General features: G+C 43.3%; 1 long non-coding RNA gene across 1 annotated transcript; it reads right to left on the bottom strand.

The window, feature by feature from the left end:
* Positions 1-1,339: 1,339 nt before the first annotated feature.
* Positions 1,340-22,599, bottom strand: LOC122238769. The gene is made up of 5 exons (XR_006217927.1): positions 22,566-22,599; positions 18,084-18,181; positions 7,882-8,213; positions 5,171-5,274; positions 1,340-1,413 (listed from the first exon to the last, which is right to left on the bottom strand). It is a non-coding gene; the product is annotated as an uncharacterized LOC122238769 (long non-coding RNA).
* Between the last annotated feature and the right edge of the window lie 1,290 nt (positions 22,600-23,889).

Raw genomic sequence — 23,889 nt, 5'->3', positions numbered from 1 at the left:
CAACAAAAAACATTAGCCATCATGGGAATGGCTATATATATATATATATATATATACATATATATGTATATATGTATATATACATATATATATTTAAATAACAAGTGTTGGTGAGAATGTGGAGAAATTCAAACACTTATACGGTACTGATGAGATTGTAAAATAATGCATTTGCTTTGGAAATGAGTTTAGAAGTTCCTTCAAATACGAATGTACAGTTACCATACAACCTAACAGTTCCACTCATAGGTATATAACCAAGAGAAATGAAAACACCTTCACACCAAAAATTGCACAAGAATCTTCATAGCAGCATTATTCATTATAGCCAATAAGAGGAAACAACTCACATGTCCATCAGTGATGAATGAAGAAAATGGGTCATATCCATACAATGGAAAATTACTCAGCAATAAGAAGATGATGTATTAATACAGGCTATGACATGGAACAACAGTGTGTTAATTGAAAGAAACCAATGACAAAAGACCATGTTGCAGGATTCCATTTCTATGAAATGTTTAGAATAGGAAAATTTACACACACAGAAAGTAGATTAATGGTTGCCTAGGACTAGGGATGGAAGAATAGGGGGAGATAGGAGATGATGGCTAATGGGTATGGGATTACTTTGGGAGGGTACAAATATTGCAAAATTCATTGTGGTGGTGGTTGCACACTCTGAATATACAAAAACCATTGAACTCGTTACTTTAAGTAGGCGAATTTTATGGTATGCAACTTATTTATCAATAAAGTTGTTTAAAACTAAAACAACTGGACCAATGCATGAAGGCTCGATTTGAGGACCCCAAGAAGCAAATAGTACCAGGAAGATTGGAGAAAACGACCAGAATTCAAGGTGCTACCAAACTGACAGTTTGAAACTGTTTTCCTCTGGTATCTTCCATACTGAATACAGTGCAGCATGAAACATAGCATTAGGAACTGCGGCTCAGACGGAGAACTTCAAGAAAAATCGCGTACTTCTGTCTTGAGGAGCAGAGGAAGTACAGAAATATTTATTTCTTTTGGTTCACTTCATTCAGCTGCGCTCACACCCAAGCTGACAGTCAGGTGGCACACATATGGGATTGATTTGAAGAGAACTGCAAAATCTTGGAAAGCAGAGCTGGTTGGAACGCACCCTCAGAAGGCAGGTTGCACCTTGTGGCCTGAACCTAACCAGGTCAATTGTCTACTAAAATCAAAAATGTCAGCTTTCTCCATAGGATTTGAATGGGACCCAAATTCCAGACCTAAAATTGCTCAGGATATGAAGAACCAAGACAATTTCAACCTCCACAGGAAAGGAGAATCAGCAGGTGCCAATCCTGAGACGACACGGATGTTGGACGGATGTCCAGCTTGAGCAGCTACTAAGCAAATATCCAAGTAGTAATTAAGAACATTCTGGAAATAAATGGAAAAATAGAAAGCCTCAGCAAAGAAACAGAAGATACAAAGAAGAACCAAGCTGAAATGTTTATTCATTTATTTTTTCTGAGGGAAATCCACATTTAATTAAAATCTCTTTGGTTTGATACCTCCAAATTATTTTCATTTGCTTCATTTTATTTTAAATTTACATCCAAATTAGTTAGCATCTAGTGCAACAATGATTTCGGGAGTAGATTCCTTGACGCCCCTTACCCATTCAGCCCATCCGCCTTCCCACAACACCTCCAGTAACCCACTGTTTGTTCTCCATATTTAAGAATCTCTTATGTTTTGTCCCCCTCCCTGTTTTTATATTATTTTTGCTTCCCTTCCCTTATGTTCATCTGTTCTGTGTCTTAAAGTCCTCATATGAATGAAGTCATATGATATTTGTCTTTCTCTAATTTCACTTAGCATAATACCCTCTAGTTCCACCCACGTAGTTGCAAATGGCAAGATTTCATTCTTTTTGATTGCCGAGTAATACTCCATTATATATATATCCCACATCTTTATCCATTCATCCTTCGATGGACATTTGGGCTCTTTCCATACTTTGGCTATTGTTGACAGTGCTGCTATAAACATGGGGGTTCATGTGTCCCTTCGAAACAGCACGCCTGTATCCCTTGGATAAATACCTAGTAGTGCAATTGCTGAGCCGTAGGGTAGTTCTATTTTCAATTTTTGGAGGAACCTCCATACTGTTTTCCAGAGTGACTGCACCAGTTTACATTCCCACCAGCAGTGCAAAAGAGATCCTCTTTCTCTGCATCCTCGCCAACATCTGTTGTTGCCTGAGTTGTTAATGACCGCCATTCTGACAGGTGTGAGGTTATATCTCACTGTGGTGTTGATTTGTATTTCCCTGATGATGAGTGATGTTGAGCATTTTTTCATGTGTCAGTTGGCCATCTGGATGTCTTCTTTGGAGAGGTGTCTATTCATGTCTATTGCCCATTTCTTCACTGGATTATTTGTTTTTTGGGTGTTGAGTTTGATAAGTTCTTTATAGATTTTGGACACTAACCCTTTATCTGATATTCATTTGCAAATATCTTCTCCCATTCTGTAGGTTGCCTTTTAGTTTTGCTGATTGTTTCCTTTGCTGTGCAGAAGCTTTTTATTTTGATGTGGTCCCAATAGTTCATTTTTGCTTTTGTTTCCCTTGCCTCTGGAGACGTGTTGAGTAAGAAGTTGCTGCGGCCAAGATCAAAGAGGTTTTTGTCTGCTTTCTCCTTGAGGATTTTGATGGCTTCCTCTCTTATATTGAGGTCTTTCATTCATTTTGAGTTTATTTTTGTGTCTGGTGTAAGAAAGTGGTCCAGTTTCACTCTTCTGCATGTCACTGTCCAGTTTTCCCAGCACCACTTGCCGAAGAGACTGTCTTTATTCCATCAGATATTCTTTCCTGCTTTGTCAAAGATGAGTTGGCCACACGTTTGTGGGTCCATTTCTGGGTTCTCTATTCTGTTCCATTGATCTGAGTGTCTGTTTTTGTGCCACAAGCTGAAATTTTTAAACTGAAAAAAGAACAATGATCAGGAACAAGGCAAGGATGTCCACTCTTGTCATTCCTATTGACCATGGTACTGGAAGTCTTAGCCAGTGCAATAAGGCAAGATATGGATGGATAAAGGCATGGATGGGTGGATGCATGGATGGATGCATGGGTAGATAGGTAGGTAGGTAGGTAGGTAGATAGATAGATGGGTAGAGGCATACATACATACATACATACATACAATACTGATTAGAAATGAAGTAATAAAACCATCCCTATTTGCAGAAATCATGATTATCTGCATTTAAAAAAATCCCAATGAATGTACCAAAACACTTCTAATATGAATATGGGAGATCAGCCAGTCACAGGATAGGATACAAGATCAACACACACAACTGAATCATATTTCTATCTACTAGCAACGTGCTGAAAACTTTACAGTACCATTTACAACAGCAAAACAGAAAAATTTAGCTATAGATGTAGCAAAATTTTGTGTCCGATTCTGACACCGAATCTGTGAGCTGAACACCACAAAACACTGGGTACATACGATTTCACCATAGAAGATACAAATGGCAAACAAGCACACAAAAAGATATTCAACCTCATTAGTGATTAGGGACATGCAAATCAAAATAACAATGAGATCCCATCACACACCTACTAGAATGGCTATCATTGAAGATAGCTGACAACACCACGTGTTGACAAGGATGTGGAACAACTGGAATTCTCATACACTGCTGAGAACAATGTGAAATTTTGCGGCCACTTTGGAAAAGAAGTTGGTAGGTTGTTTGTGTGTGTGTGCGTGTGTGTGTGTTTTACATTAAACATACACTTACTATACAACCCAAAAGTGCCAAATGAAATGTTGGAGAGCACTGTTCTGGATGACGTACACAAATATCCAATCAAAGAGCCGGATGCTCCTGAGTCAAAACAGGTAGCCAAGAAGGGCTTCGGTCTCAGCTGTGCGGGAAGGACCTGTAGGCTGACTTCCCAAGTTAATGTAGTTGAGTCAGTGTCCACCCGGAGATGATTCCATGCTACAACAATGACCCGAACATTGGGAATTCTTGATTATTGTGCTGTATGTTAATTATTCCATGACATTTCCAGTTTAACCATTTCATTTCTTGTCAGTAATGTTTACCTGAACACTTCTTGGTGAACGGATTAAGCCGTTTCAAAACCTGAAAATTTGAGAACTAGTCTATAAGACACGCCTGACAGCCAGGCACACTGCACCAACCCATTGGTCTTTGAGGTCACACTGAGTGCCGGAGCTCTTTAATCCATTGTATCTGGGGTCTATGAACTTTTCTGGATACGATGAACTGTTTGTGTTTTTTTTAAAAAGAGGGCGACTTCATATTTTGAAGGAGACCTTCTAAATCAAAGTAATTAATGCTAACAAATGTTTGACTAAGTAAAGATATAAAATATGTCAACAGACCATCTGTATCTAAGCCCAACACTTGTAAAGTTGCAAGTGATATACAATATGAGCTCCAGGGAGACCTCCTTGGAGGAGTACCTAGAGCTCACAGAGATTTAAAAACAACAGACACAGCTCATTCGTTGTTTTGCTTGCAACTGAATAATATTGAGAAGGACTTTTCCTTAATCACTTATTCTGCCTGGGCTTCAGTTTCCTTCTCTGCCTTGTGGGTTTGAACTGTAATCCCACCAAGGTCTGTCCAGCTGTCCTGAGTTTAATGGATGGCCCAGCATCCCAGGTGCCTTTCTCAGAAGGTCTGAATCTCAGTGCTGTGATTTACAAGCTCAAGGAGCATGCAGGGGGCTACCCCATGAATCCGGGTGGCCTTGGTGCCTTCTGACCGTGGTACTCAGATTTTCACCAGAGAATCACCCGGGTCGCTGTTTACGGTACAGATCCCACAGCTGCTCGGCCAGATATTTTGATTTTGTAAGCCTTGAATTGAACCCAAGAATTTCACATTAAACAAATACTCCACATCGTTCTGCTGCAGATGATCTGTTTGAAATACCCTAAAGTATCAAGGTTAATAATACTACACGCTGACTTGTATTGCTGAAGGGCCACGGGTGCCATTTCACTGTTTCCTTTGGAGAAAAAAAGACAATCAAAACCAAACTTTTATGCAAGGAACTTTAAGTCTAAATTCTTTCTGAAAAGGAGTTCAGAGGAAAAGGTTGGTTAGAGAAAAGATTTCCTAAGTAGATTTTCCCTACCTTGTTTGATCTTCTATAAGGGCTTCCACAAACTAGAAGATGTGTGTCCTAGGCTCAGCCCATGGCTCTGTTTGATAAGATCCAGAAGTACCTCTTTTACGTTGCTGTGGAAATGAGATGAAAAGCAGGAATAGTCATGAAAATGCCAAAGGAAAAAAAATTACATGATTCAAAGGAGGGAGGAGACCAAGGAATTAGAAGACAGTTGGTTTAGTTTGAGCCTAATCCAGACATTAGAAAGATTTCCATTGTGGGAGTCAAGGTGAATCCACTCATTCTGAATTCAGGTGTTGTAATTTGTCTTGAGATGAAATATCAGGAGGCAATGGTGACATTGTGGAAGAGGAATGGGTACAAATCCACTGGGTACAGGGCTACCTCTGACATTTGCAGACTCTCCAATCTGGGGCAAATCCCCCAACCTGTCTGAGCTTCGTTTTTCTCTGCCCTAGAATGGCATAAAAGTGACTCATACTGTGGGTTGGTTATAAAAAATTAAGTGAGATAACACACGCAAATTTCCATTGTAAAATTGAAGGTTTATCAAAATTAGGAAGTCATTATTTATATGAAGTAATTTGCAGTTTACCCCAGCTGAAATAATTAGATTCTATTTCCTTCTATGAAACTTGGAATCACAAGTTCTGGAACCTATGAGAAGAGTGATTTTGCTCCACATATACTTGAGATTTTAGACAGCAAACGAGAATAAATAAAATGGGAACCCTCAAGAACAGGGCTTTTGCTGTTGTTTGGGGAAAAAAAATTGAAAATTTCTCTGGAAAGCAATACCAAAGGCACCCCCCCCCAAAAAAAATCACACTTATTATATTACTGAATGAGTGCCAAGAGTTTCTGAAAAGCAATCAAACAAAGCCATGCATTCCCATCGAGCCAAAGAGGCTTGTGTTTAATATAATGAGTTTAATGGATGGTTCTACATCCCAGTCACCTTTGTCAGAAAGCCTGAATCTCAGTGCAGATTTCTAAGTGCTTATTCTGGAGAACACAATTTCTATTTGACCTCAGAATGTCTTCATTTTATGAAGCTTTTTATGGCTCTCATTGAATATATTGTCTGACCAGCATTTTTATTATTGAGAGAAGAGCCTTCGGTCTATGATTCATTCAGACAACGCTTAACAATTCACCATAGAATTAACTACAAAAAGTATATATAAGCATTCTAGTGCTACAGCACCCAATTTCAATATCGACGTGGGAGGGTGCAAAGGTTCAGATCAAGTGAAAAGAGCAAGAGATTCAAGAACAGATGTGGGCGCATATGAGGGGGTGCTCGGGACAGGGGTGGTGATGGATGGAGCCCCCACAAGTTCCACCTCTTTCCTAGAGTAATTAGTAACTGGACCCCTTGCCATATCAGAAGAAATTTTGCAATAAATTATAGATCACTTTAGTGAGAGATCCAGTTGGATTGTGAGTATCCTTTGCCTGCTGCGAATATTTTATATTTTTCAAGTTTTTTATTTATTTTGAGAGAGACGGGGAGAGAGAGAGAGAGAGTGAGGGAAGGGGAGGATAAAGAGAGGGAGAGAGAGAGAATCCCAATCAGTCTCCGAGCTGATAGCATGGAGCCAGATGCGGGGCCCGAACCCATGAACCGTGAGATGGTGCCCTGAGCTGACGTCAGACACTTAACTTCAGCTACCCAGGTGCCCTGGCTGCTATGATAAATGCAATTTGCTGAGCTTTCCTTATGCCAACTGTGGTTTTTTTACACTCCAGTTTCCTGGCCCTTGATGGATTTTGAGTGGACACAATCCAGCCCGTGACAATTGGCAACAAAATATTTTAAAAATTGTTTTCAGAATCAGCGCACTGCAATCTAATTTAAACATGAGCCCTGAGTGGACGTAGTTCGAGCCTTAGAAAGTTCATTAGGCTTTAAAACATTTTTTTCTATGTTTTTTTTTAATGTTTGTCTTGGGTTGACGAAATCTATCATAGGGTTTCATTTTTGTTAAAACCAAGTGGCAAATAGAGATCACACCAGGGGGAAATAAGATACACTTTTAATTAACAATTTTCATTTCTACTAATTATAGGTCTATCAGTGTCATTCTAATTTAAACCAGCAATCCCTCCTCGCTAATGATTTCTTAATGATCCTGAAACCATGAGGCTGTGTCAGTGCCTTCCAGCAGCTTCTGTTCCTCAGGGCCTGGTCTACTGGATGCATCTGGGGGAGGAGGGAGGGGGGAAGCGGGTGCTGGGGGTTCATGTGGAGGGCAACAGACAGCCCAGAAACCCCCAAAGGGCAGGAGTCTGAAAGTATAAATAAGTGGAATGTGGTCAGGCTTTTGAAATTGCAAGCACATCTTATTAATTTGAATGTCTTTAGAGTCATTAGCTCTAAACCTCATCATCTCTCATGTTTATTAAGAAAGAGTTTTCGGGGGTGCTGGTTGAGCGTCGACTTCGGCTCAGGTAGTGATCTTACGGTTCGTGGGTTCGAGCCCCACATCGGGCTCTGTGCTGACAGCTCAGAGCCTGGAGCCTGCTTCACATTCTGTGTCTCCCTCTCTCTCTGCTCCTCCCCTGCTCACGCTGTCTCGCTCTGTTTCTCAATTTTTTTTTTAATTTAAAAAAAAAAAAGAGTTTTCGAGTACCCAAACCTATGTGAAAGTATATCTATACATTTATAAATATCACAGAAAGAGAACGTTTAAAAACAAATACACACAGCTTACCTTGTGTTTTCCTCTTGCTTTCCCCTCATTGTTCTGTTTCCTGGGGGAGCAGACGCCGCATTTTGGAGACTGTCACCTCCGATGCCTTTTTGACATTGGTCCAGGGGTATATGTGGATAGGGATAGACATCTGGAAGGATGTACACATCGCTCATTGGGAGGAAGAGGTGTGTGTGCAGATTTTCTCAATGTCCACAGGTGGATGGGACACGTGTTTCCTGGTTCTGGTGGTCTTTCCACATTTTCTTACTTTTGAAACCACATCCTAAAGCGTGGCTGTCCTTGGGAGACGCGATTTCTACCTTCCAAGACTATTTGCTATACAAACCTCCCTGAAAAGATAGTTCAGGACAAAAGTAGTCAGTGCCACTGCTGACCAGAAACACGAGAGATCCATAAAGAATTGTCTCCCAACAATAAAGTTTATAGCATTTAATTCCTACAGAACAATGATAATGTCTGGTTGTTGAGTCTTATTTCTATGTGTAAATGGATTTCAAGTGTACCTCAGTTGTTTTAATTTTTACTTCTCCCAGGTTTTTTGTTTGTTTGTTTGTTTTAAACTTTATTTCTGGTTTGGCTAGTTTTGATTCTTCCATGGTGTTTTTTGCTTTTGTTATGTTTTTGCCTGTTTTTGTTTGTTGTGTTATTTTGTTCTGGTTTTTATGGAGAGCCCATAGAAACCATATTTCCAGACCTCTTTCACATTTAGGGACATCTACTGTTTTTTGCCTTCCTGATAAGTTGACTACTTATGATATTCCTGGGCCACCCTTTGTTTCTTTTAGATCTTTATGCTTTCCAGTAAATGTTGTCAAGAAGTCTGAAGTTCACCATTTGGCATCACCATAGTCAAAATGGATTTGGGTAAAAAAGCACGAGGGGATATTTAAAATGGCAGGGTAAAGTTTGATGAGGAACAGAACATTTACACAGAGAGAAGGAAACTGTTCCAATTCCCTCCACATCCCCCCAGCTCCTTCCCTCATGATGTTAACCAGAAAGGTCTAAAGGCAAAACTCCAGGTATTTACTTGGTCTTTTCCTGCAGACTCTGGTCCTCCCACACTCAACTGCCAGGTCAGTCTTGACTTCCCACCTCGTGCCTTTTAAGATCTCATTTTGCATATCAAAGACCTGGGCCCCCGAAGAGCTTCAGGAAATTACAAAGGACAGAATAAAAGGCATATTCTAAAGCTATTAGTTGGGGTCAAAGAGAGGAACTACAAGAAAGTCACACAAATACAAGCCAACCCAGGCCTTTTTCAGGCCTTGAAGAATGTTGTAAGATTCCAGATGATTCTGATTTTTTTTTTTTTTTTACATTTTGGTCTAGTTCAATCAATTCCATGTGAAAATATGGCCTCCTTGTGACTACCGTGAGCAACCTTCTGTAGCATCAGACCTCGAACCTTTATTTTCATCCTGATTAAAGATAAACTATCCACTTCTAAAAGTGCAACCAGGCACAGACTTCTTTTTTTAAATCACAAACAGTGGGCCTTTACAAGAGAATGTTGACTCACAAGGCATAGGCAAAACCAAGAGTGACCTTGAAGGCTGCCTCTCATCCTCCCTAGGTCTGGGAGGCAGGGGCGGGGTGGGGGAAGGGAAAGGCAGTGGGGGAGAGCCAAGGCTTCCTTTCTCATCACTCAGGCCAGTATGGCACACACTGACAGTGGTGACACAGGGGTCCCGCCAGGAGCATGTGAGGCCCAAGAAGGTGAGGTTCTGTGAGTCTGGTCTGGGTCAGCATTCCTTCCACCGGCTCCCAGGAGCAGCCACAGTGGGGACCAGTGCTCATGCTGCTCCCTCAGGCTTCTCCGAGGAAGGGAGAGAGAGGGAACAGCCACCCATTAAACCTTCCCTTTCATGAGACCAGCCGGGCGTGTGTCCGTTCTCTTCAAGAGCGATCCCACACCAGAAACCGTGTTATATGCAGCTAGTAAACCACGATGCTTTCTGCTTGACCCGTAGGAGTCAGGCTCCTCTGAGCCCTCCTCGCAACTAAGCCCTGACCTTGTGCTCAGTCCTTGGGCCAATCAGTCCAGTTTCAGCAAGATCCTGCTGGACTGGTTTAGTGAAAATCCCTCACCTTCCAAATCTTATCACCTTGGCCTGCCTTCAGCAAGAATCCACCTTTCCTTGACGTTTCCTCAGTAATCTTCCATCCACTGCCCCCCCCCCCTTGCCCCTTGGCTAATACCCACTTGTCCCTGTTGTATTCAGAGTTGAGCCCTATCTTGCCCAGTCTCTCCCCTGCAGAAAAATCCCCTTGCAGTAGTCTTTCCTCGAATAAAGTCTGTCTGACTTTCACAAGTGTCAGGACATTCTTTTCTTTAACAGCCACCGGTTCTCTAAAAAAGTTCTGCTAAAAGCCAACCCACAGTTATATTTCAAATATAACGGGAGGGGGTAGTCTTGTCTAAAGGGGAATTTTTCTCAAGCTCTCATCGATGTACGCTTTTTTGATTCTGCCGTCTCCCTGGTGAATGCTTTCAGCATGAGAATTGTGGGGAAGAATTTATTTTTGTTTTTTATTTTATTTTCATCTTTTTTTTTTAACATTTTATTTTTTGAAAGAGAGACAGAGTACAAACGGGGGAAGAGCCGAGAGAGAGGGAGACACAGAATCCAAAGCAGGCTCCTGGCTCTGAACTGTCAGCACAGAGCCCAACACGGGGCTCCAACCTATGAACTGTGAGATCATGACGTGAGCCACCCAGGCACCCCAGAATTTATTTTTTAAATGTAGTTCTGGGGGCACCTGGGTGGCTCAGTCATTTAAGCATCTGCCTCTTGATCCCAGCTTAGGTGTCCATCTCAGGGTCCTGGGTTCAAGCCCCACATGGAGCTCTGCACTGGGCGTGCAGCCTACATAAAAACAAAAACAATTAAAAAGAATAAAAATAATATGTAGTTCTGATGTTTAAGATTTTAAGGAAGGAAGTCTCACTGGATAGGGTCCTTTTTTGACTTAAGGCGTTAAGTTTGTTTCTGGCAGGAGATGTGTCACTGGGGTATATTGTCACGAGCTCTGTAAACAGCACGATACTACGATATACGTAGCAACTGAAGAGTCTTCAGGTTTGCAGTGTTGAAATGCTGAGTGTCGGTTTAGGGATAGAAGCAGAAATGCCTCTGCTGTCTTCTCTGCTTGTGAGATGGTCATCTGATAGTAATCAGTGGTTGTATTGCTGCAAAATAGTTTCCTTGAGTGCGTTATTACCAGATGAGAATCTACAATGTCAAAAAACCAAAACGCAACTGAGTAAATTTTAAAGATCTTTTTGGCTTCATTCAACAATTAATGAATTGGGCAGTGTTCACAGTAGCAGATAGAAAGGCGCTCTGAGGAGCTGTACAGAATAACAGACCTTTATAGGCAGAAGGGAGCTGGAGCAAGGAAGGTGTGCTAGGCAAAAAAGCCGGCTGGTTATTACAAGGTTCCTTTCTTTTAGGGGAAGGCATGTGCCTATCAGGCAGATAACCTAACTGTGCCTTTCAGGTGATTCCTGATTGGCTGGTTCAAGATTCCATTTTTGGGAGAGCTGCATTTTTAATCAAGTCTCGGTTTGGTGACATGGGGCTTAGCATAAGTGACTCCATTTTGAGTCTGTTGTCTAGATTTTAACAGTAATATGGCAGGCAGCCATCAGGATCATAGCACATATCTATTTAGGGTTCTGTCTTCTGTGCTCTTTGTTTCAATATACAAGTAAAGGCTCTCAGTTTATAGATGCAAAGAATTGGGATGATTGACATCAGCTTTCACAGGTCCCATACATAGCTCATAGCTTTAGGCTAAAGTTTGGAATCAGTCACTCTCATTTAACTCAATAAGTTAAAATGGCTCTCCGCTTCCTGCTGTCTACCTGCTTCCATTCTTTTCAAAGGGTTCTGTCCTCATTTCCACATGTTGTGTCTAAGTGAGCTGGAAAGAAGGAGAAGCCAGGATGATTCTAGCAGTCATGTGTTCTAGCTCCAACACAGAACGAGCCAGGTTGGCTGCCTATACTAGTCAAATGCAGATGCCTAACGGCAACACCAAGTATTAAGAAACCCCAAAGAACGAGCAGCACCCACTTTCTAGACTAACAACCTCTCCCTTGAAAATAACCACCCAGCTCAGAAAGCTGTGTTCCTCGGAGCAATTGTCACTTACTTTTTTTTTTTAAGCTTTTATTTCTACACCAAATATGGGGCTTGAACTTACAACCCCAAGATCAGGAGTCACATGCCCTACCAATTGAGCCAGCCAGGCACCCCCACTTGTTGGGAGCTTTAAGCTCTTTAAATCAGCTCAAGGATATTGCTTGACACGATCTCTTATACATAGACTTACACATAAATCATTTGATGTATAAACTCTTTTCTCTTTTGTATCCTGTTGCTGTAAGTGTTTCACTTTCATTTTTCATTTTAGTATTTTATCTTATTTTTAAATCCTTTATTTTAATGACAAGTTGGTATGAAAAGAACAATTTCCAAATCCAGCCTATATGTCCTTCTTCCCGTCACCTGTCAGTTAGCTCCACCGACACCCTACCCAGATCCCCAAACAAATCTTCCAACTCCATCTGTTGACCTTAAAGGAGTCTCTGTCTGAAGGATTCCCAGCTGCAAACCCAAGTCGCTGTTCCCACAAAGCCCCGTATAGCAGCAGGCTTCATCCCCAGAGCCTGAAATCTGTCACAACTCAGTGGCTAAATATACCCCATGGAGGACTGGGAAGGGGGGCTGTGGCATGGAACGTCTGTCTGGGGACAGCAGGCAGATTGTACTTTATGCCATTGATCACAGAGCCCCAGAGGGTGTTCCATGGAACAGAATGCCCTTCAAGAACTGTAGCACAGAGGTGTGCAAGGGCCTGCCTTTTGCCAGGAAGTCCTCTGTAAATGCTGAATGTACAGTTACCCCTTGGTGAGGGGGTACGGCTACTGGGAAGAGAAGATAATGAGTACCAGACGGAGTAACAGGGGCCATGTTCCAAATTCTTGAGACGAGGTGTGGCTCCTCAAACTCTACCTGCTCTGCCTTGGAGGTGGGCACATCATTCCGATTCTTATCGCTGAAATGCGCCACCCTTATCAGCAAGGGCGCGTGCCTTACTTTAGGTGTGTTAGGACCTCATTTAAGGTGATTTTAAGTGGGGGCTACCCAGCTGGTTTGCAGGGAGCATAGAACACTTTAGCTGTTTCCTACAGAATGGCCTAGAGATAACAGTGGCATAATAGAGAGCTGTTGTAATAACCGAGGTTGAGTGTCTGAAGCAAAGGAGGTACTTTGGGAAAAGAGATGAAGGGCTTTGGGAAGTAACCCTTGAAGCAGAACCCAAAGAAACACTGCAGTTAGGATTCTCGTGACTCTAAGAAACTGTTCTGCCCGTGGGCCAAGAGAGAGAGGAAGTCCAAGTTTTAACTGATAAAGTTAGAAGAAGAGCACAGCTTCTGCAAGAGAAGTCCTTGATTTGGAATTGGACGGGGAGGGGGAGAGTGGGTTAGGCAAATTAAGAGACTTGACTTGGCTTGACTTATGTGTCATAAGTATTCTTTACAACCCACGAGAGTCTATTGTATTAGAAGAGATACAAATCCTAATGCCTTTTAAACCACTAACTCAGAGTATGATTTTGAAATGGCGGAAAAAGAATGTATACAAAAGGGTAGGATTGGGGAGAATGGAATACTTTGTGGTCTAAAAATTTAACACGTCTTTTTGCGGAAAAATTTTGCTTTTGGGGTGATAAAGTTATCCAAGAGGTGGCAAATTTGCTGAGGAGACTCATTTTATCTTAATCCCAAAAGGCACATTTCCACATCTGAGATTCTTCTTTAAAGACTCTCCTTTTGGGTGGTGTAATAATGAGGCTGAATGCCCCTTAATCCAATAGGCAACAATATACAATATTCAATATATTGAAGTCAATATATTGAAGTCAATATATTGAATATTGTATATTGTCGCAATATACAACAGAAGCTTATGCAGTGGGAAACACTGACTCCATCCTCCTCTTGCCATTTACTTATTTTTTTTTATTTGAAATAAAGACTAATCTTTAATTGGTTTAAGTACACTCCCGTGTCTGGTTCCACGAAAATGTGCGTGAGCATCCTGACAGCTTCGATCTTGCTGTGAACACCACGGGTTCAACATTTGGCACGTCTGCAATCATTCAAACACGGTCATCTTTCATTCCTTACTGATAAATTAGGCAGGAGGACAAAATTTTGAACCAGTTTCTCCAAAATGAGTGCCCACTGCAGAAGCAGTTCGGAAGCCTGGCCTGCAATTCTAGGGTTCTTCGAAGCTGCCTCCACATCAACGAATTACTTAAAAATCAGATGCAGCAGGATTGGATGGACCTCAGTGATCTGTGTTTTGTTTTTGTTTTTTGTTGTTTTTTTAAGTCAAAAAGGCGATTCTGTAGATCTGTAGGGTTTGGAAATTACTCCTGTAATGAATGGATTTGCTAATAATTATATCCGGCTAAAGAGATGAGCCCGTATTTCGTTTTCAGCATAGATCATAGATCACACATGACATTGATCATAAATCCTACATGATTTGACAAGTATGTCATAGACCAGAGAAAAAGCTTCAGTAAATCCCCTGGGGTCATAAATACGTGAATGGCAGAGCCATAGCCGGAATTCACAGTCTCGGAATTTCTAGTCCGCTTTGTGAGAGATCCATGGTCATTCTTCCCATCTCTGATACAGACAAGTGAAAAGAAGGTAAAGAAAAACAAAGAAACTCCTGGGTGTCTTTTTATGCTTTTTTTGGTAAGTGTTAGGGTACAAGTTCAGAGGCCCAAACAGGATGAGTGCGAATAATGGAGCCGAAGTGAAGATGGTTACAGTACAAACAGAGATCTACAATCTGAAGAGAAAACCAAGCTTGATAATCAGGCAGGAAAGGCGACAGAAAAGTCTACAACGTAATTCTAATGACTGGATACGATTACTAGCCCGGGAACAAAATGGGAACAGTTGTGCCAAGAAGGATGATGTAGGGACGTTCACAGGCTAAGAAAATCGAATTCTATTTGAAAAAAAGAATGACCCTATTCTGTCTCCCGCTACTACAAATAACCAAGGCACTGAACCCTCGGCTATTGGATATCCGTAGACATAAATGTCTATGGATGTGTCGTAGGTATACGCACGGAGAATCTGGTAAGATTGGTGCAAAACTATTTCCAATTTCCTTGATTATGAAATGAAATGGATGTCATAAAAGTGCTTTCGAAGCCAGTGGTGAGGAACACAAAGCTGGTAGAGCTGAACCTGGGTTTGAGGGCTTTGGGGTCCTGGTGGAAGAGAAATTAGTCTCAGTAGTCACAGGACCAAAGAAGGGTCTACAGAATGTATGCATGGCGAAATATCTATCGGATCCAGAGTGAAAGCTCTGCCCCTGCGGGCTGCCAACATGCCGGGGGAGCCAGAGAGAGTTCCTGATGTAATGGTAAAGTGAGAGCAGTCCTCCTGGTTTTCCATCCTCCAACCACACTCTGGAGTCTCTGGGATCCAGGCTCAGTCCAGGAGGACTGGAGAGGAGGGGCAGAGGTGTCCCTGAGCTGACCAGCCTTGAGCTGCCTTCCTCAGGTGGAGGGACAGGGAGGCGGCAGCACAGGTGAGGCCTGCTCCCAGTTGGGGCCTTAGGGGGTGATAGTTGGTGGGGGATGGGGACGGTTGATTGGAGTGGGTGGGCTCCAAGTGCCAGAAGAGGCGCCTAAACTCCCCTCTGGCAATTCTGGGTGTTAGAAAGAGAAATTCACTACCAATGAGCAAGGGAAAACTATAGTGAGTGGAGTGGGGAAGGGGACAAGTTCGTGAAGGAAGAGCATTTGAGCGGGCCTGGGAAGAGAAGGGGTAGAAATGCACAGGGTGTTTTGGGCAGGGAGGAGGGACAGGCGAGGCAGGTGCTGGGCGAGGTTGCTTTGCATATGTCAGGGATGTAAGAGGTGACCGCATGTATTTTAACACTGTTCTAGGCATTGTGGGCCAAACAGAAGTAGCAACACATTTACACTTTAAGGAATAATCCCTGACTTCAAGGAGTTTTTTCTTTGTTATAAAATGCTAGTAAGTATTAAACCTGTGGCTTGAATCCCACCACGAATTTCAGCTGCCCTCCATCCTAAACTCCAGACTTGCCCTCTAGGCGTGTTTGGGAGGGTGAGTGGTGCAGCTTTAGGGGGAGGGGGGTTCTTTTAGCAAGAGGGACCAGGTGCCTTGTAAGAGTGAACTCATCCCGAGAGAAGCATCAGTCACAGCCTAAGAACTCGGGGGCTGGGGTCAGTCTACACAACTTTCTGTTACAAAAGTGATGGTGACTGGCATTCACAGCTGGGGCCCGGGGCAAGGGGCCTGGGGCAGAGCAAGGGGATGAAAGGATGGGAGGACAGCTGAGGGCAGTCTTATCCAAACTTCTGAGAAGTGCCAAGTGCAAGGTGTGGCCGGCAGGTGGGGCAGGCCTGCAAGGGCAGCTGCAGGAACTCTAATAACTTCCCAGCAGCTCCCTGAGCCTTCCGTGGGCAGCTTCTCAGGGGAGTCGCCTCAGTAAACGTCCTCAAAGGGAACTGGAGCCCATGAATGGGGGAGGGGAGGGGAAGGCCAGGAGGGGTGTGGCCAGTGGCTCAGAGCAGGTGCATAAGGGGATATCCTCGGCAACCCTTAAACACATCTATTGGGCTTTTTATTTTTATTTACTTCTTTTTTTATTTTTTTCTGTTGGGCTGTTTCAAAAGGGGGTGGGAAGTCCTACCGCTACGGGAAAGAACAGAGACGAAGAATGTTCTTTTCTTATCCCAGAGTTCAGCGGAGTCTGCCAGGACCTGCGAAGCCAGCTGACCCCGCAAGCAGAAGAAGGAGGCTAAGCACTGAAGCAGACAGGTGTTGTGAAGAAGGTGGCTTTGAAGAACAGGTGGAAATTTGGACTAGAGGAAGGTACAAAGGAGACTATTCAAAGCAAGAACAGCGGAACCCTGTAGTGCTCAGAGTGTGGTCCCTGTGCCAGCCGCAGAAGCACCACCTGGGAACTTGTTTAGAAATGCAGATGGCTGGACTCTACCCCCAATCTACTGAGTTAGAAACACTGGGGATGGGGCCCAGCGGTCTGTGTTTTAACATGCCTTCCCAGTGGTTTGGAGGTAGGCTAACATTTGAGAGCCACTGGCTTAACCTAAGGCCCTTATTCCCAAATACTGGGGCCTGTGGTTTGACCTACTAGACTCACCTGGAAACCATGAAAGGCAGATTCCTGAACCACACCATAGAGACTCTGCAGCTCTGAAGGTTAGAGCTGAATGACTCAGACTGAAAAACTTTCCCGGTGATTCTGTTATTCATCAAGGTTTAGAAGCGATTCTCTTTTTAAGACGCCGAGGTCAAAATGAATGGAAAGATTTGGCCTCATTCTACAAGGGCTTGTTTAGCGAGTTGTGGAGGTAGCATCGAGCGAGTCTAAAAAATATGGATTTAGGAGTCAGAGAGACTTCGGCCTAAGTCCTAGAATCAGGGGCACCTGGCTCACTCAGCGGAGCGTGTGACTCTTGATCTCGGGATCTTGAGTTTGAGCCCCACAGTGGGGATACAGTGTACTTCACAAAAAAGAAAAATGTTTTCAAATCCCAGAATTACTCTAAATATAAGCGTCCTTTTGTTTTCTTATGAAATGTAAATAAAATAGCCTACCTCGGGGCGCCTCGGTGGCGCAGTCGGTTAAGCGTCCGACTTCAGCCAGGTCACGATCTCGCGGTCCGTGAGTTCGAGCCCCGCGTCAGGCTCTGTGCTGACTGCTCAGAGCCTGGAGCCCGTTTCAGATTCTGTGTCTCCCTCTCTCTCTGCCCCTCCCCCGTTCATGCTCTGTCTCTCTCTGTCCCAAAAAAATAAATTAAAAAAAAATGTTTTAAAATAGCCTACCTCAAGGCATCATTATAAAGATTAATTGAGGTAATGCATCTAAAGCCCTTAGCATGCGGCTGGCATGCTATGATGTTAACTGTTACAGTCATATAATACTATTCTTTTGAAATGAGTCTGGATATGCGGTTGGGGTCAAATTAAGGAAGACTTTGAAGGCTAGATGGAGGTTGTACTTCTCAGGGTTCTCCAGAGAAACAGACCCAATAGGATACATGTTGCAGAAATACATATAAACATATATGAAGAGATTCACTATAAGGAGTTGGCTCACGGGATTATGGAGGCTGAGAAGTCCTATGATCTGAACGACGCTGGCGAGCTGGAGACCCCAGAGCGCTGGTGGTGTTGTTCTGGTCCGCATGAGAACACCTGAAGCCCAAGAGGATAATCGATGGGGTAAGTTCTAATCCAAGTCCGAAAGCATGAGAACCAGGAGAGCTGATGGTTTAACTTCCCGTCTGAGGGCAGAAGACTGACTTCTCAGTTCAAACAAATAGGCAAAATTCCCTCCCACTCAGCCTTTGTTCAGGTCAGGTGTCTATTGGATCTCTGGCCCACCCACGCAGGGGAAAGCCGATCTGCTTCCCTCTGTCTACTGACTCAAATGTTAACCTCATCCAGAAACACCCTCATAGACACACCCAGAATACCATTTGACCAAATATCCGGGCACCCCACGCTCCCGTGAAGTTAACGCATCAAATTAACTATCAAAGAGGCATCTGACTGGGGCGCCTGGGTGACTCAGTCAGCTAAGTGTCTGACTTTTTGGCTCATGTCATGATCTCGCGGTTCGTGGGTTCGAGCCCCGCATGGGGCTCTGTGCTGCCAGCTTGGAGCCTGCTTGGGATTCTCTCTCTCTCTCTCTCTCTCTCTCTCTCTCCCTCTCTCTCTGCACCTCCCCCACTCATGCTCTCTCTCTTCCTCCCTCTCTCTCTCTCAAAATAAATAAACTTAAAGAAAAAAAGAGGCATCTGATCGAAACCACTGGATATTTGGGGCAGCTGAGTGATATAGGGAATCCTGTGTCGAGAAAGATATTGAATCAGTTAAAAACAAAAAGCTGAAAAGTTAGCTTGAATGCAATGGTACTTTAAATTCATTTAAAAACACACTATTAATAACAAAAGAAATCATGCATGCTATTGAGCAGAAGTGAGATACAGTATGTGACAAGAATTGGGTGGGACTATAGTCATACGAGGGGCAAAGAACAATTTGTGCAATTTGCTCTCTGGCAGCTCCATTAGGAAGAAGCCCCATCAATCAGCAGGCGGGACGCAGGACGTCAGCAGAACCGAGACTCCGCGAGACATTGGAGGGCTCAACAGTTCACGGTAGAAGATGTAAGAATTGTCAAGAGGCTCAGACAATGAAATGCATCTCCTAAAGGAACTATTCTTAAAGGGACGGACGTCATCCCTGAAGATAAATGAAGATTGTGTACTTTTATAGAAAGAGGATTAGAGAAAACATTTGTCTTCATTTGTTATCTGGACTTCAGTGAAATCCTTTTCCATTATCATTTGGTGCTAAAGAAACAGTTTTGGTGCCTCAATGTGCATGAAGTGCATTGAATTCAAATAACATTTAGCTTTATGGGGATAGTTGAAGGATTGGGGAATTTCTCTTTTCCCAAAAAGAAATGCGTATTAATGAATTTAGAAAAATTAGGCCCGGGACTGGTGACCTGGAATGGTGATAGTCTCCCAGCTGGACAGTGACAGAGAACCCTTGGTCTCTGATTCTGACTCCTTTTCTCTTTCTACTATATCTTTAATTTTTTTTTTAATGTTTATTTATTTTTGAGAGGGAGACAGAGTGTGAGCAGGGGAGGAGCTGAGAGAGAGGGAGACACAGAATCCGAAGCAGGCTCCAGGCTCTGAGCTGTCAGCACAGAACACGATGTGGGGCTCGAACTCATGAACCTGAGATCACGACCTGAGCTGAAGTCGGTCGTTTACCAACTGAGCCACCTAGGCACCCCTCTACTGTATCTTTAATAAGACCCTTGGAGTCTAGCAAAAACTCTCACGTGGCAGACAAACTAGATGCTTTCACACATGCTTTTCTCATTTGGTTTTCATAACAATTCTGGAAAATCAGTGGAATTAGGATTTTCATCCTCCTTTTACAAATGAACAAACTGGCATCCAGAAGAAGATCCAGAACAAATCATCCAGAATGATTTGCCCCCCCCCCCCCCGGGGGTGGCTCGTAGGTTGAGCATCTGACTTCAACTCAGGTCATGATCTCAAGGTTTGTGAGTTCGAGCCCCACATCAGGTTGTGCACGGACAGTGCAGAGCCTGCTTGGGATCTCCCCCTCTCTCTCCCCCTGTCTCTCCCCTCTCTGCCCCTCCCCTGCTTGCGTGCTCTCTCACTCTCTCTCAAAATAAATAAATAGACTTAAAAAAAGAGAAAGAGGGAATGATTTGTTCCTGGGCATGCATTGCTAGACCTACGACTAAGATTCAGACCCACATCATCTCCACTCTAGCCCTTAGTTCTGGTGGTGTTTTAGTTACCTTTCAAGGGTTGGGGGGGGGGGTTAAGTTACACTTGGAGACAGATTTAGCTTTACTTTATCTCTGCTTAATGGTAACATGACATTCATTTTTTTCAGTGTTAAGATAGACATAAGGCCTTTAATTTTTGCATAATCAATGCAAAAAACGTTTTTAAATGTTTTTTACATGTATGAACTAAGTAGTTATGGTAATAAGAGTGTTGAGAATAGACTAAGACACCCCAACCGTCCAACTGCTTGGCTAAATTTTGTAATCCACCTTGGAGGAACCAGAAGGTCACCTGCTCCCTTCTGGTGACCCAGAGATGATGATGGTGGTTATTAACAAGGATGCTCGAAATGTAAAGGAAAGCCCCACCTTTAGTTTTAGCTGTACGGCGACATGACGTACGTTTCCCCCTCGATTTTTGTCCCTTTTCATTCTGTGTAGTTTTAAAAAACAAAATAATCACGCTTGCCGCAAGTGGAACAATACGAAGAACAATCACGTCCAGTCTGAGGTCTCTGCCCCCTTCCCCATGCCCTTAGACCTGCGAGGACCGGCAGATCTGGGTTTTTGCCAAAATAGAGTCCTACTGTGTTCATCACTCTCTGGTGTTTGCTTCTTTTCTGTGACAACTTTTCATGGGCATTCCTACAAGTTAGTTTCTTTGTGAACATACATATTTTATATAAATGGAATGTTATGTGTCCTTTTTTAATTTGATCTGATTTGATTTTTTTTGTGTGCATGCCTACCTACCCCTTTCCTCACCCTTTCCTCCAAACACAAGGCCTCCGGGCTGCATCAACAAACTGTTGGGTTTCTTTCCGCTTTCACTCAGCTATGTGCCACGTGCACAAGCCGTATGGCATCAGATCTGAGTGGCAAAGCTTTTCCATGTTTTAACATTTCTGGAAATTGTGACGGGTCTTGCGATCCTAGCCTTAAGGAAATATGGTATGCATTCATATATTTGACAGCCTTTCGTCTCTTTGTTTGCTTTATTAAAAACACAATCGTGTCTGTACCTCTCCTTTCTCTTTTTACTTTGTAGAAATCCCTCTAAGAAAAATGGCAAAACTCTCATCCTTTTCAACATATTCTAATACATTCTCTATTTCTCTAGTGATGGGCCTCTATTCCTGGGGGTTTTGTTTTGTTTTGTTTTTTAATCCTGCAACAAATACTGTTTAAATACTGTAATCAATATGCCTGTTCATATATCCATACACAGGTGCTATTGTTTCCCCAGGATAGATTCCAAAGAGTGGTATTTCTACTTGGAGGGGTATTACGTTTTTTTATTTTAGTAGTGTCGCAGGTTACTTTACTTAATGGTAGCAGCAGTTCATTCCTGTTCTGCTGACAAACCACCGACAATCTTAGTGGCTGAAAACCCAATTTAACACAATTTATTTAGCACCTACTATGTGTCTGGGACTTTTGAGTTACTGGAGATATGGGTCTACACAAGATGGATGAAGTCCCTGCTTCAATAGTTTACTGCTGTGGTCTGAATGTTTGTGTTCCCACAAAATTCGTGTTAAAATCCTAATGGCCAATGTGATGGTATTGGGAGGTGGGGCCTTTGGGAGGCGCTTCGGTCATGAGGGAGGAGCCTCATGAATGGGATTAGTGCCTTACAAAAGAGACTCTACATCGCTCCCTAGCCCCTTCTGCCATGTGAGGACCCAATGAAAAGTAGGCAGTCTCCAGTCCAGAATGGGGTCTTCATGGAGAGTCCTGCAGGCTTCCCTTCTTCTTCTTCTTCTTCTTCTTCTTCTTCTTCTTCTTCTTCTTCGGGTATTATGAGAATCCATTAGATGCTTTAATGAGGGTGTATTATAGTTTGATCTACAGGTTTAGGACATCAAGTTGATGGCTATATGGAGAAAGCACTATAGAGACGCAAGAGGAGAGGCAGGGACACTAATCATAATTGTAGGGACAGGTGGTTGAGGCTCCCGTGAGGGTGGCCTCAGGGGAGGTGGAAAGAAGTAAACTGGTTAGAGAAAAACTTTGGAGGTAGAAGTGACAATATTTGCTGATGATTTGGATGTCAGGGGAGTGGGAAGGTGAAGAAGGGAGGGGTGCATTTATGAAGACAGGGAATTCTGGGGAGGACTAAGTTTTGGTGTAGAATGAAATGAAAAGTTGCGGGCCTTCTGAGTTTTTTAAATTGAGGTCAAATCCCCACCACATAAAATTAACCCTTTCAAAGTCAACAATTTAGGGACTTACAGTACATCCAATGTTGTACAGCCACCACCTGAACCTAGTTCCAAAATATAAAAGTTCTGTTCTGAACATGTTAACTTTGTGATGTCAAATGGATGATTCCATATGTGATTCTGTTGTTCACAGAGAGATCTTGGCTGAAGACACAAACTTTGGAGTCATGGGATTCAAGCCATGGGACCTAAACGAGATCACTTAGGGAGGGATTGTGAGTGGGGAAGGTGTCCTGTCTCATCGGAGAGAGGGAACTAACAAAGGAAACTGAGGAAAAGTGTACTTTGTAGAAGAAGGGAAGTTGGGAGAGAGCAGCGTTCCAGAAGCCAAGAGAAGAAAGTACATGGAATGTTGCTGAGAGCAGAGAAGACTCCATTGGATTTGGCACATGGAAGTCACTGTGACCCTGGCAGGATTAGGCAACTTTTAATGAGAGAAGCTTGACCAAGGAGAGTTAAAGACAAATGAGGTGAGGAGACTGAGTACAGATAACTGATCACTTTGCTGATTATTGGGGACGTAACTGGAAAGGTGTGACATGGGGGTCAAGGAGTGTCTGTTTCAGATGTGAGAGATACTAGAGTAGGTTTACGTGCTGATGATAATGATCCAGAAGCAAGAGACAAATTGATACAGGGAGGGGAGGGGGAAATTGGAGGCAAATCCTTGAGGATGGGGAAGTGATGAAATACAGGGCACAAGATGGGGAGGGTGGCCCCTGAATTCTCCTATCGAGACACGGGATGGCAAGGAATCTGAGCGAGATGCCTGTAGGCTGGTAAAGTTTGTGTGGGATAATGCAGAAACGCTCTAATTGTTTCTTATTAAGGAAGGAGAGCAAGCAGGATGGCTGCTCCATTTCTAGACCCGTAGGGGCTTGGAACAGGAGGGGGAAACGTAGCTTCTGCTTAGAGCTCTGCAGTGAGAAGTGTCATCAGGACAGAGAGAGTTAGGGCAACAAAGTGAATGTTCTGAACACTTGGAAGAGTAGGGACATCTGCTAAAGACTCTGACTTCTAGGGGACACGAGGAAAGGCTTGGGAAGGTATGTGCTTGGGGACGGGGGTACCTGTGACAGGAATGGGGGAAGAAGCGTGGACAAAGAACCCTGGCGACGATGGAGGTCTGGCTCTGTCATCACGTGGCAACAGAGGCAAAATGCTGGAGTGACGGATTTGCCCTGAGAGCGTCTTGGGAAGACAGACCACTGGCTCCACTCACTCCAGGCACGGGGCCACTGAAGGAAGTTCCCTGCAGGAGCTCACGGACAGGACATGCAGCCTCCAAGGGCTGTGGGTTCCTCACATACAGGGAGATTCCATACTCTCTCAGG

Source organism: Panthera tigris, chromosome B2 (assembly GCF_018350195.1).
Source record: "Panthera tigris isolate Pti1 chromosome B2, P.tigris_Pti1_mat1.1, whole genome shotgun sequence".
Classification (NCBI taxonomy): Eukaryota; Metazoa; Chordata; class Mammalia; order Carnivora; family Felidae; genus Panthera; species Panthera tigris.
This window is presented reverse-complemented; position numbering and strand designations above follow the sequence as displayed.